General features: G+C 33.4%; 1 protein-coding gene across 5 annotated transcripts in view; it reads left to right on the top strand.

Annotated features, from left to right (window-relative positions):
- Positions 1-14843, top strand: part of if (integrin subunit alpha inflated) — a 146451-nt gene that overhangs the window by 49986 nt on the left and 81622 nt on the right. The gene's annotated exons all lie outside the window — the stretch shown is intronic.

The raw sequence follows: 14843 nt of genomic DNA, 5'->3' as shown, positions 1-14843 counted from the left end.
GACAAAGCTATTCGGTTTTAACTGTCTCCTGTAAAAAAACGGGTTTCTGATATGTTTAGTTTTTATTCCGAGTCTATGAATTTTAAATCGTTTCTTTCACTATAAAATTAATCTAAATTTAGATCTTTCCAAAATGCAAACAGCTTGTTACTCATCAACTTCCAGGCCTCCAATGAAAGGATCCATTATGCTAATTACATCCCCAAAGGAAGTTAATGAGCTAATATCTCCCGTTTGGGTGACTCGATGAATCCGATCAATAACAGGAGTCGCGCTGATTGTGAACTGCAGCGGAATACAAATATGACCACCTGGCACCGCCAGCACTATATTCATTATCAAGTTCGGACTGGAAACACCGCGATAAATCATCGGTCCATCCTATTTGGATATTAATCAGCGCTGAAAGGCGGGGGCTTTGTACTTCGCCAAACCAAAAGGGCTTCCGCTAATTGAGAGTAATGGGGGATTATTATACGTACCTTCGTTACTCACTCCACCCCCTCCATATTACATGCAACCAAAAAACCTTCAGTACAAACCTCCAGTAAGGAGCTTTTATCGATTATTTTTAAAAAAAGGCATATGCACTCTATTTATTATCTATAATACATGTTTATGTTTTAATTTTTAAATCGAACATAGATTTTTTGGGTCTACTAAGTTGTATTTCATTAACAAAAACACATTAAAAATTATATTGTGACAATTGTTTCGCCTAGTTATGGCATTTTCAAACGAATGTCAAATGAAAATGCCGTAACCAGGCGAAACATTTGTCACAATATTAATCTTTGATGTGTTTTTTTTAATAAAATACAACTTAGTAGACTCAAAAAATCTCTGTTTGATTTAAAAATTAATACATAAATTAAAATGGATTTCTGCAAATTAAACGCCAAATCAATAAATAAATATATAATATATGTGACTAGTTCGCCAAAAAATTAAGGTTTTATTTAAGTTTTATTCGGTTAATACCACTATTTCTTAAATATATTGTGGCACGTGTTTCGATGCATTCCGCATCATTTTCAAACACCGTAACACTTGTCACAATAGATTGTTAAAAATAGTGGCATATACCAAGTAAAACTTAAATTTAAAATGGATTACACAAATTATTAACACAAAGTGACTGCCGAATCAGTTGATGAAAATAAAATGACGTCAAATGATAGCTAATGAAAAATCTTAAGACATGTAAATCAATGATGGGCGATCACATGACCGAACAAGTAACGACTTTTTCAAGCCATTACTAAATTTAGTAAGATTCGATAATTTAAACTTATCACGCTAATCAATGGGCAAATTTGAACGCATGTTGCGTATTTCCCGATTTGAAATACATTAGGAATATGTCCATAAGATAAAAATTAGCATTTTTAGTTTTTGGTCTAAACTGGTATAAGACAACTTCTGAAATAATGCACCAATTTTCTTATAAAATTGAACATGATTTTCTTGTATTCAAGTAAACATTTAATTTTATGTAATCGCGTAAAATAAGAGAATGTAGTGGAGATTTTATGATATTAAACAGATGCTAAACCTTTTTCATCAATGGGTTCGGCAGTCACTTTATGGTGATATCTATCCTTTTTAATTCAACTTTTACTTGTGGTACACTGATTGAATAATGATATAGAATGCATCGAAACATATTTATGTCACAATAAATTTTAATAAATATAAAAGTAAAAGTTAAATTTAAATCTTAAATAGCTTAACCTTTAAAATTTATTTTTAAAAATGAGTTGAAGACGTGGGTAGAATAATCCTACGGTTTGCCACCGGATGCTGAGCGTCGGAGAGAACAAGAAGGTGCTCGGCATACTAATTAAAAACATAGATAAATATTTATTTATGACCACTAGCAAATATCCCTATTTCCCTTTCGCATATTAAAATTGACTTCGTAGAATCTGTTGCGCTACACCAAGTGTCGAGAGAAATTCATCGCCGTAGAAAACAATCATAATTCACCGCGGCATCGAGGCTCCGGGCACTTCGTTCTTATGGAAAGGTGACTCGGAGTCACTTCCTCTCGGAGCGTGAACCAAGCAGAGCATAATATATAAGTATAAACAAAGATTGAACAATGGATATAATGTTATTGACGTCAATCGGATGCAGATCTAGCCGGCGGCAGTGCAGAGAGTGGCCGAGAGCGCGAGAGCGTGGCGGAAAGGCGCCATGTGTCGCAACCATTAATGGCGCAGGTGACGACTGCGTGGTGTGTAATATCACAATACGTATTATATCCACCCACGTGGGCTGAAATTCAGTGTTAAGATTAATGCAATCGTTATTAGTTTCAATGGCCAGCACCCAGTGGAGAGTCGGACCGCGATGAGCAAACCGGATAACATCGGATGATGGTATTATTTCTATTACACGCATTCAGGAAGCGCGATGTCTATAAAACGATATGTTGTATAAACAAATGCAACAGAATTATTATTGTCAAACGAAAATGTTTTTAGACTTTAACAATATACAAACTTTTTTTCATAACTACAATTAAAGATAATCCAGATTTGTGAACAAGTATTTGGACACACTAAAAATGTTAACAAATATTGTATTTAGGAATAAAAAATATCGACAAATTAATGTGTTTTGGCATAGGAGGAAGACAGGTGACAATCTCAGAAAGTCAAATATCGAATTCTTTCCTTCATTGTTCCTGTGCGTGTGTGCCGCGGCACACTGGTGTACCGTGGTGGTTAGTTGGTGTGCTGAGGAAAAAACGTCTAGTTTTGTGAAAATAACACAATTGCTCCAAATTTTGATCGCCTGTGATCGGTTAATTAGACTCACATTTCGCATGAAACATAATATGTTAAATATGTAACCATAATATGGCAAATATGCAAAATTGAAATTTCATAATTTGGTAGGTGTACCTTGAATAAAAAAAAAGTTTGCGGAACACTGCTTTACTTTATGGGAATATTGATATTTAGCTTCGAACTACTGTCACCGGCTCGCGTCCTCCATACTTCAACCATTTCAACTTTGGTCCATTGGTGACTCGGCTCAAACCAACTCTACTATGACAAATTGTTTTGCATGTCCAATATTTAGTGAAAGTAAATGTAATGAATACCTCGTGACGTCAGATGAACCAAGAATTGGTATTAATCAGCGCCAATATTCCCACTTTCTTACTGCGAATCTTGCTGTGAGGAGATAACAATACTTCGGCAAATACTCCAATGAGTCACGTAGGAAGTTTAATGATAACATCGAGAGAAAGTGATTTCTTTTTCTTGGTGATCATTCTCTAAATTGATAAAAATGTAAACCTCATATACATTCGCCAAAGATTTAAATTCTTTGTATTTTTTTTGTTGATAAATATTGTTATTGCATAGGAAAAGTTTTTATAAGTTCAAATGATTGATATTATTTTTTTTTCTGACTTTTATATACGTTCAAATTTACAAGTACTAAAGGCACGATGACAAAACAGCTTAGGGTGTTTTGTTGTTTTGTAAAAATAATATTTTTTTTAAATGCAAAAATAACTTGGTAAATTAATTTTTTTCTTAAAATCTTTCGTGACATGTGTCTCGGTGCATTCAACATCATTCTCAAACACCGTATGTGAAGCTTAGCCTAAAAATGTTTGAAAATGATGTTTGAATGTTTGAATGCTGCGGAATGCATCGAACGTGTCACGATAGATTGTATAAAAAGTGGCATTTACCAAGTAAAAATAGATCGATTTTACCATAAAGTGACTGCCGAATCAATCAATGAAATAAATTTGGGGCAAACTGTTTTCACCGGGGAGGGTTTGATCAAGTTTAATTTGAATAATAAAAGATCGATATTACCACAATTGACGCCGAATCGATTCATGAAATTAAAAATCATCGTTCACAACTTTACGAGTGTGTCCAAATACTTGTTTACAAAACTGGATTATCTCCAATTATAGGAATATTTTTAATATTATTTTTTGACGTCTCATGTTTTCATCTCACCAATAGATGTCTCTAGTGAAGTGCTAGTGATTCAAGAACAATGTTTCAAAATGGGTTCATATGTATAGAACTTCCAAGAATTTGAGTAGTGTGGTTGTCAATAATGGGTAGAATTGGTGAATGTTACACGTGTGTAAAGTGACTTAAACTTAAACCAGCCTATGACGGTCGTCAGCGCCGTAAATGCCCAGACTTCCATATTCTTCTTCATCTTTGATGAGATGTCAAAAAAGAATGTATTTACAACTTCCATGGAATTAGCCTATAAGACGGTTTATATATACTTATGAATAAACTAAAGGTTTTTATTTTAAACGACGGCATTCTTTTGGCTTCAGTTTCCTTTCTGCATAAACGGTCGCGGCTTATTCTACTTGACTTGTGTAACTGCTAACCGAATACAACCCTTCTCACATTACAAGCTACTAAATATATTAAACGCAACGTCTAGTCCGCTTTATGCATAGGACTTCGCGTAATCTCGACGCTAGCGGATAGTGTTACACGGGGGCGAATGTTCCATCGTTTTGCTGAATGAATGGCCAATGGCGCTGCACCACTTGCGGGCCGACCAGCGACCAGATCACGAGGCGCGAGAGCTGTCAGTATGCGTAATTCATGTAATTTGCTCAACTCTTGTAGTTTATGCATGCTGTATAGTAATTCGATATTACTTTTCAGTAAAGTACAATACTATTTTTTGACATCTCATCAAAGATGAAGAAGAATATGGAAGTCTGGGCATTTACGGGGCTTACGACCGTCATAGGCTGGTTTAAGTGATCACTTTACACACGTGTAACATTCACCCATTCTACCCATTATTGACAACCACACTACTCAAATTCTTGGAAGTTCTATATATATGAACCAATTTAGAAACCTTGTTCATGAATCACTAGAACTTCACTAGAGACATCTATTGGTGAGATGTAAAGAAGCTTTTTATTAAGCAGAAACTCTTATATTAGTATGTGAGATCCGAATCCTGGATTATAATCACACACATGAGAAACGCCAGAAAATACCATTTTCATTTTTATTATTAAGCTTATAATTTGACCAGATAATTTATTTACAACATTTTGAGTGTGTCCAAATACTTGTTCACAAAACCTGGATTATCTCCAATTACAGGAGTCATCTTCATATTATTTTTTGACATCTCATCAAAGATGAAGAAGAATATGGAAGTCTGGGCATTTACGGGGCTTACGACCGTCATAGGCTGGTTTAAGTGATCACTTTACACACGTGTAACATTCACCAATTCTACCCATTATTGACAACCACACTACTCAAATTCTTGGAAGTTCTATATATATGAACCAATTTAGAAACCTTGTTCATGAATCATAAATGCCCAGACTTCCATATTCTTCTTCATCTTTGATGAGATGTCAAAAAATAATATGAAGATGACTCCTGTAATTGGAGATAATCCAGGTTTTGTGAACAAGTATTTGGACACACTCAAAATGTTGTAAGTACAATACTTATGTTTCTGCTTACTTATCTCTGACACCGGCACGTTTCGAGTAGCTTCACAACTCGCTTTATTTGTAGTTTTTGAACGTCCTACCTTAAAATTATTACAACTGGCCTTTTTGGTAAATTTTAGCTTTCATAGTACTGCTGTATGGGGTATTTCTTGTGAAACGAATTTTTTATTTATTTATAAGTTTATTTTTCTAACACAAAGCTACATAAATTCCGAATCAGAAAGCTCTTAAAATTCACATTTCTTCATGAAATTTATCATATATCTAGTAGTACAATTTTTTCTGACATATCAACATAGATGAAGAAGAATACGGAAGTCTAGGTATTTGCAGGACTTGTGACCTGTCATAGGTTGGTTAAGTGATCACTTTACACACGTGCAACATTTACCATTCTACTCGTGATTGACATCCACGCAATTTCTCAACTCCTAGATATATTGATCAATCTCATAAATGTGGATGGAACTCACATGTGCTGTGTCATGAGATTGATCATACATATTCAAGGTAGAAAGAGAATTAATTAAAGTTCCAGGTGTAATTATTTTAGTGCAAAACCTTTCTACTGTAAATTGTTATTGTATCTATTGTATGTAATGTATAAAATCTAGTAGTCAAAAAAATAAATATATGTATATTGTATTAACATGTAAGTATTTCGGCTCAACACAGGCTATGCCTAAAGAGCCGTTATACAGATAATTAAAAAAAATGAAAAATAAAAAATAATTAAAAAATCGATCTATGAAATAAATAAATAAATAATTGGGATTCGAAAAAATTAGTAGTATGGTTGTAAATCATGGGAAGAGTAGAGAACGTTGCACGTTTGTAAAGTGATCATTTAACAAGCTTATGACCGGTCATAAGAAAGGCGTAAACCCAGATTTCGATATTCTTCTTCATCTATGTTGAAATGCTAAAAAAATGTAGAATTTTCTTCTTCTGTCTGTTTTTAAATCGTGGAGGCGATATTCCAATATGCCGAATACAGGTTTTTCAACGTTTCGTGCAATTAAGCCTGCTCCAATTTGCCAGTTACAATGGGCGTCAATCTGTGCTCTTCCGATCCATTGTTTTGATTTCCTGTTTGACAGCCATCGATATTCCCCGTGACACGTGACGCGCGCGTGTCGCCTGGAGGAAGATTAATGGCCAGGGTCGCCCGGGACAGACGAGGTCGACCCACCTCATCATTCAAACTTTCACCTCTATTGTGATCGAAGTTTTAGTATCAAAAAAGACTGGGACATAAGTATATCTTTGTTTTAATCGGAATTTTGGGTAGCTCGGTGGTCGGCGGTATATGTTGTCAGTGTGACCCGAGGAATGCCATAACGGCTAAGCATCTACTTACCGAAGCTGGTTCAGAAACTGGGCAACATAAATCATTCTAGTCAAAACAGACCGTTACCCACCAATTACATTAAACCAAAATTTTTACGCTGGTTAGCAAATAAGCATTTTGAAATTGTGACGTTATGAGATTAAAAGACACCCTAAAATGGTCTTGGTAACGCAATTTGCGTAACTTATTTAAGCGTATACATGATTTTATGTAATTATTCGTTATTACTAATAATCAAAACACGATTTATGATTCCCTGAATGTATTTATTTTGGTGGCAGTTGTTTCGTCTTGCGATGGCATAACCAAAGTGTGTCCAAAAAACCTGTTACGGGCATTTAAGAACGTGAAGGACTTAACCCTTAATTATGGGACATTCGTAATATTTACGACGGACATCCAATTTGTGCGGAGCATCGAGGCAACACATATAAATAATATAGTGACAATTAGTATGCATCTTAATTTTTTACTAATATTTTATGTTTGTATTTTATATAAAATTCTCAGAATACATCTTCAACTTATTTTTTTTAAACGTTTTTGGTGAAATATGAGTTTTTTAACGTCGTACATTTTATGATAGTATTAAGGTACATTTAACAAGTCCCGTTCTATTTTTAACCCAAGGTCTAGGATTGAAATACTTTACAATAAAATTATCCGCACAACATTAGGATGATTGAATGGCAAGTTGAACGAATACAGAATCAACTTCCATTAACTCGCTGAATATAGTGTAATGTCCTGGGCTGGAATCACAGTGAAAAGATACCGCTTTCACTAGGTAGTGTAGATAGCTTTAACTTTATTTCTAATCGGTTAAAACAACCATAGATTAATTTTCTTTTCAGCATCATTCTCTTATTAACAATTCTGATCGATAACTCGATTCAAATGTCGAAGTCGATAAAAACAAAAGTCCAGAAGTAAAGATAAAGTTATCTAACATACTCTTTGATATTCAAAGTATGTATATGAAGAAGAATAATATGACAGTCTGGCTTATGACCTGTCATAGGATTCTACCCATGATTGACAACCACACTGCTCAAATTTTTCCTACATATGTTGATCGATCTCATGACACAGTACATATGACTTCACAACAGCCATCTACGAGTATGTTGGATTGAGAAAGGTTTTATTTAGCAGAAACCCTTTTATTTATATGCATGGTATTTTATGATGTATCATTGTATGACGGTGAGTGTTCTTCTCCATCTATGTCGAGGTGTCAATGTAAAATGTAAAAATAACCCCCTGAAGAAAACCCAGATTTAAGACCAAATATTTGAACACACTCAAAATGTTGTAAATTTTCTAACATATACTACGTAGTTGACCTATGGAGTCGACGTTTCGAAGTTAGTGCCGATTAAGTGGTGCTGCCTGTCGTCTGTCCTATATCCTGCCATCAATATAGTTCATTATTTTAGCGTCTACATCTATCTAATCTTCTTCGCGATCCGGTGAATGTACGAATATTTCACATTTACAAAGAAGTTGTATGTACAGACATAGGGCGTTTGTCCACTACACGGAATTACACGGAATTTTACCGTCCGGCACGTCAGTTAGCGTTTTAAAACGATGATTGACTTGTGCTTTCGTCCATCTTTCTTTGGATCGGAGTTCTTGATCGGTGCGTGAACACGTTGCGCGTAAATTCGATCACGCTAAACTGTCGTAGTCGCTTTTATTTTTCAAAACCGGACGGTCAAATTTCGGGTAGTGGACAATCGCCCATATGGACAGACGCCGGTGTTTGACTGTACAGTAAATATTATGTCAACGGACTCGTGAACTGTCTCCGAGTTACGCTAGGACAGTGAACGCCCAACGCTGAATGGTGTCGAGCTGAATCACTCTCCGTTACATAATGATGTCTGTTCTTATCTCCACACTTCTGACCTTCGCTATTAATAATACTTTCTGCGATGTTTCGTATGTAAGTATCTGGCGCCTGAGCTTTAAATTGTGTATCTGTCTTTCGCAATTTTTAAGCGCAACTCTACTAATTATATTAATAACAATTAATAAATTTTGATAATTAATAAATCGCCATTTTCGTAAAATATTACCTCAAGGGCTCTTCTATGTGATTGAATTGGGGAAAATGAGATAGCGGAAATGATTTAGCAACAAATGCATTTTTAGTTTTTTTCTAAAGATCAAGTTTCTAATTAATTTACTCATATCTATTGTTCAATTTTATAGTATAAATAAATAAATATAAGTGATTTTTTCACTGTAATATTTATTCAATATTACCGTGGACTGGTACCTGAAGCGGAGGGCTGATCACCTTTCCTTCATGTGTAAACGATCAAGATAACTCTGCGTTTATATGACGCAGTGCCCTATGCACCATTGGGTTGCGGATAAGGGTTTTATTATTATTATTATTGTTCAATTATCTTCAAATAACAATCATTTGTGTAGAACGAAATGCAATTTACGAAAATTCTAGATTAATTTTTAAATGTAAATTTTAAAAAAATATATATACTTATTAACAATTTAAATGTGCAATTTCTTAGTTTTATGATTCCTAAAATATTTGCACAATATGTGTTTAAAAATAGTATAGTATTAAAAAAATAGGGATAATAACAGCAACGACTATGGCAAGAAAGATTTCAAAGACGAGTGGTGTGGGGTTATATCCTCTCTGGCTATCCCTGCGGAGAAGCGACGTTGTGGTTAGTTTGTTACATAACGTTTTTACTTTCCACGTTGGTATATATTCAAACAGGATGTGGGGTCCAATTTTCAAACGGATTTTGGAAAATTTCCAAGTATTTATCATAACTTATGACATAAGTATTCGACACTAACGCACGTATTCACAATTGCCTTTAAAACTCAGCATTATAACGAAAGCTTTATTTGACAAAAATGATAAATAGGGTGGTTCTTACCCCCCCTACGTTCTACCCCCATCTAGTAAAAATCATCAGATTATCTTATAATTAACTTCGCTAATATAATACTCTAACGTAATCATAACTGTCGTCATGAAACCGATTTGCCGTCGAGATTTTCAATGATAATCTATGTTGTATACATAGGTAGGTAAGTACCTGTGCAATATTCCACGAGTTGTCTCTGGTGTATTTGGTTTTCTATTGGTCAATTAAAGATTTACATCACTTTACACGTGACTTAACCATTTTTTACCAAGTTTATTTCCTTTCCTATCTTACATACATCCAGATAAAAAAAAGTCTCTACTAAATAAAAGCTTTCTCAATCCAACCATAGCTGGCTCTAGTAAAATCACATGTACAGTATTATGAGATTAATGATATATGTAGGAGTTCCAAAATGTGTGTAGTGAGGTTATCTATCATGGGTAGAATGGTGAATGTTGTACGTGTGGAAAGTGATCACGTGTCTACTTATTTATTTACTTATTAAAAATATAATTGAATTTACTCAATACATCAAATTGAGAGGCATCATAAAACACATGTAAAATGACAGCTGTACGGTTGAAGTCATCAGCTGACTATTGAATGGCAGTATGAGTATGCGTTTGAAAGTATTTTGTTATGTCAAAAATCAGTCGTTAAACGTGATTCAAGAATACAAGCGCAATTGTCCGATTACTCATTTTCTAACCTCAGGGAATGATCAACCTGTCGAATTTGTGGTTATTCCAGATATATCACACCGCACTCGCCAGCGCAGTGTGGGAAGAGTTTCTTGGATCGAAATAAGCGGACTGACGAGGAATATTCTGACCTAGTTTCAGTTCGGCTAACCTATTGTTGCCATAGAACTGTAACGTAACTATCGAGTTTTAGTACGTCCGTACGTACTAAACATTTAGTACTTAGTGTGTCTTAACTCGTTTAATAAGTGTAGGTTTTGTGGGACTGTTGATTCCTTTGCTAAATCATTACAGCATCAGGGATTACAGTTCGAATCTAAATGATCCAATTATGGCTCTATAATACAAATACGTTTTTTTCTCTCAATATAATGCGACTGTTAGATTTCCGTTATTAAAAATACAAACAATCCTTTGGAGTTACGAATTAAATTGGTTAATTTTATTGATGTGAAGGAATATAAATATGGTATTCGTAGTCAGTTCCAATTGATACACGGAAAGAGGTTGTTAAGATACTGCGCATATATACAACTTCCAAGAATCAAGACAATATGGATGTTAAATAATGGGCAGAATAACGTGTAAAAAAATATCTTCGTATAAAAAACGGTTTGTCCCTGTTGAGAAATTTAATATATGCTCCTATATTCGTCGATGAAGTCTAATCTTTGGTAATCAAAGAAACACCAAAAAATGAGGCGATTTTGTTAACTTACGAATGTGGCCCACGCATTTATCCCGCTGATCATTTGAGACGGCATCCAATGAACATACCTGTTCAGTAACGCGATATTTCACGATTAAAATCAGAAATGAGAGTGATCTGACGTCATTTGTTTGTTGAAGAACATCTGTTTCACCCGCTCTGCTATGATCTCCTGGTACCGCTCCGCGTGGGAGAGTCGCGGGGGCGGCTGCTAATCCGACTTGGTCAATAATGTATCGAGGCTATTGGTAGTCAGTATCGGTAAACCAGCGACCGCCACATTTTTATCACGTCCTGATACCGAAATATGCTGATCTGTGCCTAGTGTTATATTGATATCCCACCATTTTGGCATACTAATCAATTCCCAGGAAGACTTCTCTCTACGAAACCATAAATTATTTTTAATTTATTGAAATGCACGTTCTAAATTCTGAAGTCATCGCTTATCAAGTCCTAAATTCAATTCTTCCTGCGTATTTATTTTTACTATTTAAAAAAGTAAGTTTAAAAAAGAACATGGTATCTTTGATCTAGCAAGAGCCTTTAGTGTAATTGAGTGATTTTCAGGATCGAATAATTAGTAATCAAATCATCTTAAAAATCTAATAAATTATTCAATTACTTTACATTTTTTAAACCTATTTTCATAACATTCTTCATTATGTTTAAGTTATGTTTCTTTCTAAATAATTTCAATATTATAGTAAAATTGCAAGTTTGTATCAATTATATAATACCACAAGTACACTTTATTTATGTGTGGGTGTCTCGCGTCTCTTTCAAAATCGGGTCTGAAGGTCTGAGACCAAATTAATTCCCTTCGTTCTTACTCTCAAAATCTGTTCTAGGACTAAAATTTCTATATTATAGTAACATAAAGATTGTGGTTTGTATGCCATCTGACCCAGATGTAAGTACCCTCGCTGGGTCCATTCATACAATGGTGAATGTTGAAATCACAGGTTCGATTCAAGACTCGGATAGATCTGTATATCCACAGTCTGTAGAGAGCAGTGGCGTAAACAGTTTTTTTTTATTTAGAGTAAGCAGCGGGAAAATGTCAATTATTTATAAGTTATTTTGGTTTCACGGATGATTACTTTCTTGGAATAATCGAGAAAACATTATTTTCCACGTTAACCATCAAAAAGTAGTGCTTTCATCACACAAAAATCACACGACGTCTCTTGAATCGCATTAGCTTTTTCTTGTGTAATGTGGAACGAACGAGGCATACTTAAATCATGCTTTGAACACACTGCTGGAGCTCTACTGTATTGATAACATTGTAGATCTTTATGATAATTTAGTAAAAAGTATTGAATAATTACATAAATATATTACGTAAATTTATATTTCATAAGCTGAATATATGTACCGTCAAAAAAAAATGTATTAAAATGAACACGAGTGAAACAGGACAAAAAAACAATATGTAATCGAGGGAAAGGTACTGGAAAGAGTAGGTAAATATAATGTGTGACCAAAATGCAAAGATTATTAGATCAATAAGACCCGGTAGGACAGCAATGCAGGTAACCTGCAAAATATAGTAAAAACACTTTTTTCAAGTTTTTGGAAAGAGGATTTACTGATTTTGAGCCTATATGGGATGTACGCCCCTGGCAGGGAGTGGGAGGAAAGGAGGGAAGTGGATTCACAATGAGAAAAGCGTGACTCGAGGATTACACGCGCACCATTTCTAGAATGCCGATTGTTATTTTGGAGTCCGTCAGACTGATGCTTGATGACAGGAGATGCGAACGGATTTGATGATGAAATCACATTAACAACTTTTTTGTAGTTGTAGGTGATGTATTTTTTATGTGTTACTTTTTATTTCACGCGTTGAGGTATGACACAAATAATATAATTTTATTTCACACACATACAACAAACAGGCAAGATCAGTAATAATTTACACTACTTACACAAGCTAGTACGAGTACGGGTATGCAAACCCGCCATTACTACTATTTTCCATTTCCCACTTGAATTTCCATCTCCGTTTTCTATCCGATTTAGTTATCCTCCATTTTCATAATTTGTTTTGAATAAAAATAAATTCCACTCCTTATATTTCCAAGATTTTGAAGAGTTAGACTAATCACCTTGCTTTCATGTAATGGTGAACTTAACACTGCTTGATTTGATGTAGTACGCTATGCACCATTTAGGTACAGACAGGAATCACAGAAAACAGATTTAAAATGAAAAAATCGCACATTTTACAGAATTTTTGACATTCCATCGTCACTTATTTTAATTTAAGTTTTGTACTGACATTTGTTCTAGTCACACCAGTCTGATGTCGGTTACGACGAAACCCGGTTGCTGGTCAAATAAAATCCATGTGAAAAAAATTACATAGTTGTTATTTTATTCTGGCAATTTTTTACTTTGCATAAAAACTTAAAATTAATTTTGAGGGCACTGAACTTTCATTGCTAGTTAGAGAACAAAAGACAAATATCTATTATAAATGATATTTAGCTTCAAACTATATTTTTTTTCATTATCAATGTCAACGGAAGCCTAGATGATATGAGTTGACATTTATGTCAACTACAATGTACAGAATGTGACAAATACTTACTACATACAAATAAGAATTTTATTAGTCGCATTCACAAATCCTGCTAAAGTTTGGCCATGTAACAAAAAGACCATGCAAAAAAATACGATACGGTCGATCTCCCCCCCCCCCTTATATTTTACCACCATCTAGTAAAAAAGATGTAGTAAATTACCGTCGATTTGTATCCTACATACTCGATATCCATATAAACGCAACTCAAATTAATGAAATTTCTAAACGACAAAAAATTAAAATTGGGAATATTTTTAAATTTATATTTGAAGCACTAACTTTGTGATTTTCCATTTCATAATTAAAATGTCACTTTATATCGCTATATACATATATATATATATATATATATATATATATATATATATATATATATATATATATATATATATATATATATATATATATATATATATATATATATATATATATATATATATATTTATATATATATATATATATATATATATATATATATATATATATATATATATATATATATATATATATATATATATATATATATATATATATATATATATATATATATATATATATATGTTTATATATATATATATATATATATATATATATATATATATATATATATATATATATATATATATATATATATATATATATATATATATATATATATATATATATATATATAGTGATTTCAAAACTAAGTTACATTTTAATTATATAATTTTTATAATCCTTGCACTTTTTCTATGGTTTCGTTCGTTCGAAAAACGCTATTGACGGTTGGTTTTTCTTATTACTGCGGACGAGTGTCGTTTATTTAATTTTGTCGGTTCCTGATCAATATTAGAAAAATAATGTTTTATTATCTGTAAACATCAATGTATACAATATCTATACTAAAAATTACGAATACCAATGTCATAATGACAAATCGAAGACGAGTTTTTTTGCTATGTTTAAAATTAGTCGTTTTAACCATTTAGGAATACGGGCATATGACATTGATGGTTGATTATGTTCTTTGCTAATTAGTTTGACCTACATTGTTTTGATATTAACTCTTCATTATCAAAAAAAACTTTT

The sequence above is a fragment of the Brachycentrus maculatus genome, unplaced genomic scaffold (genome assembly GCF_059751285.1).
Source record: "Brachycentrus maculatus isolate JH-2025_06_01 unplaced genomic scaffold, ASM5975128v1 h1tg000118l, whole genome shotgun sequence".
NCBI classification, from domain to species: domain Eukaryota; kingdom Metazoa; phylum Arthropoda; class Insecta; order Trichoptera; family Brachycentridae; genus Brachycentrus; species Brachycentrus maculatus.
Note: the sequence above shows the minus strand (reverse complement) of the source record. Positions and strands in the feature narration are given on the sequence as shown.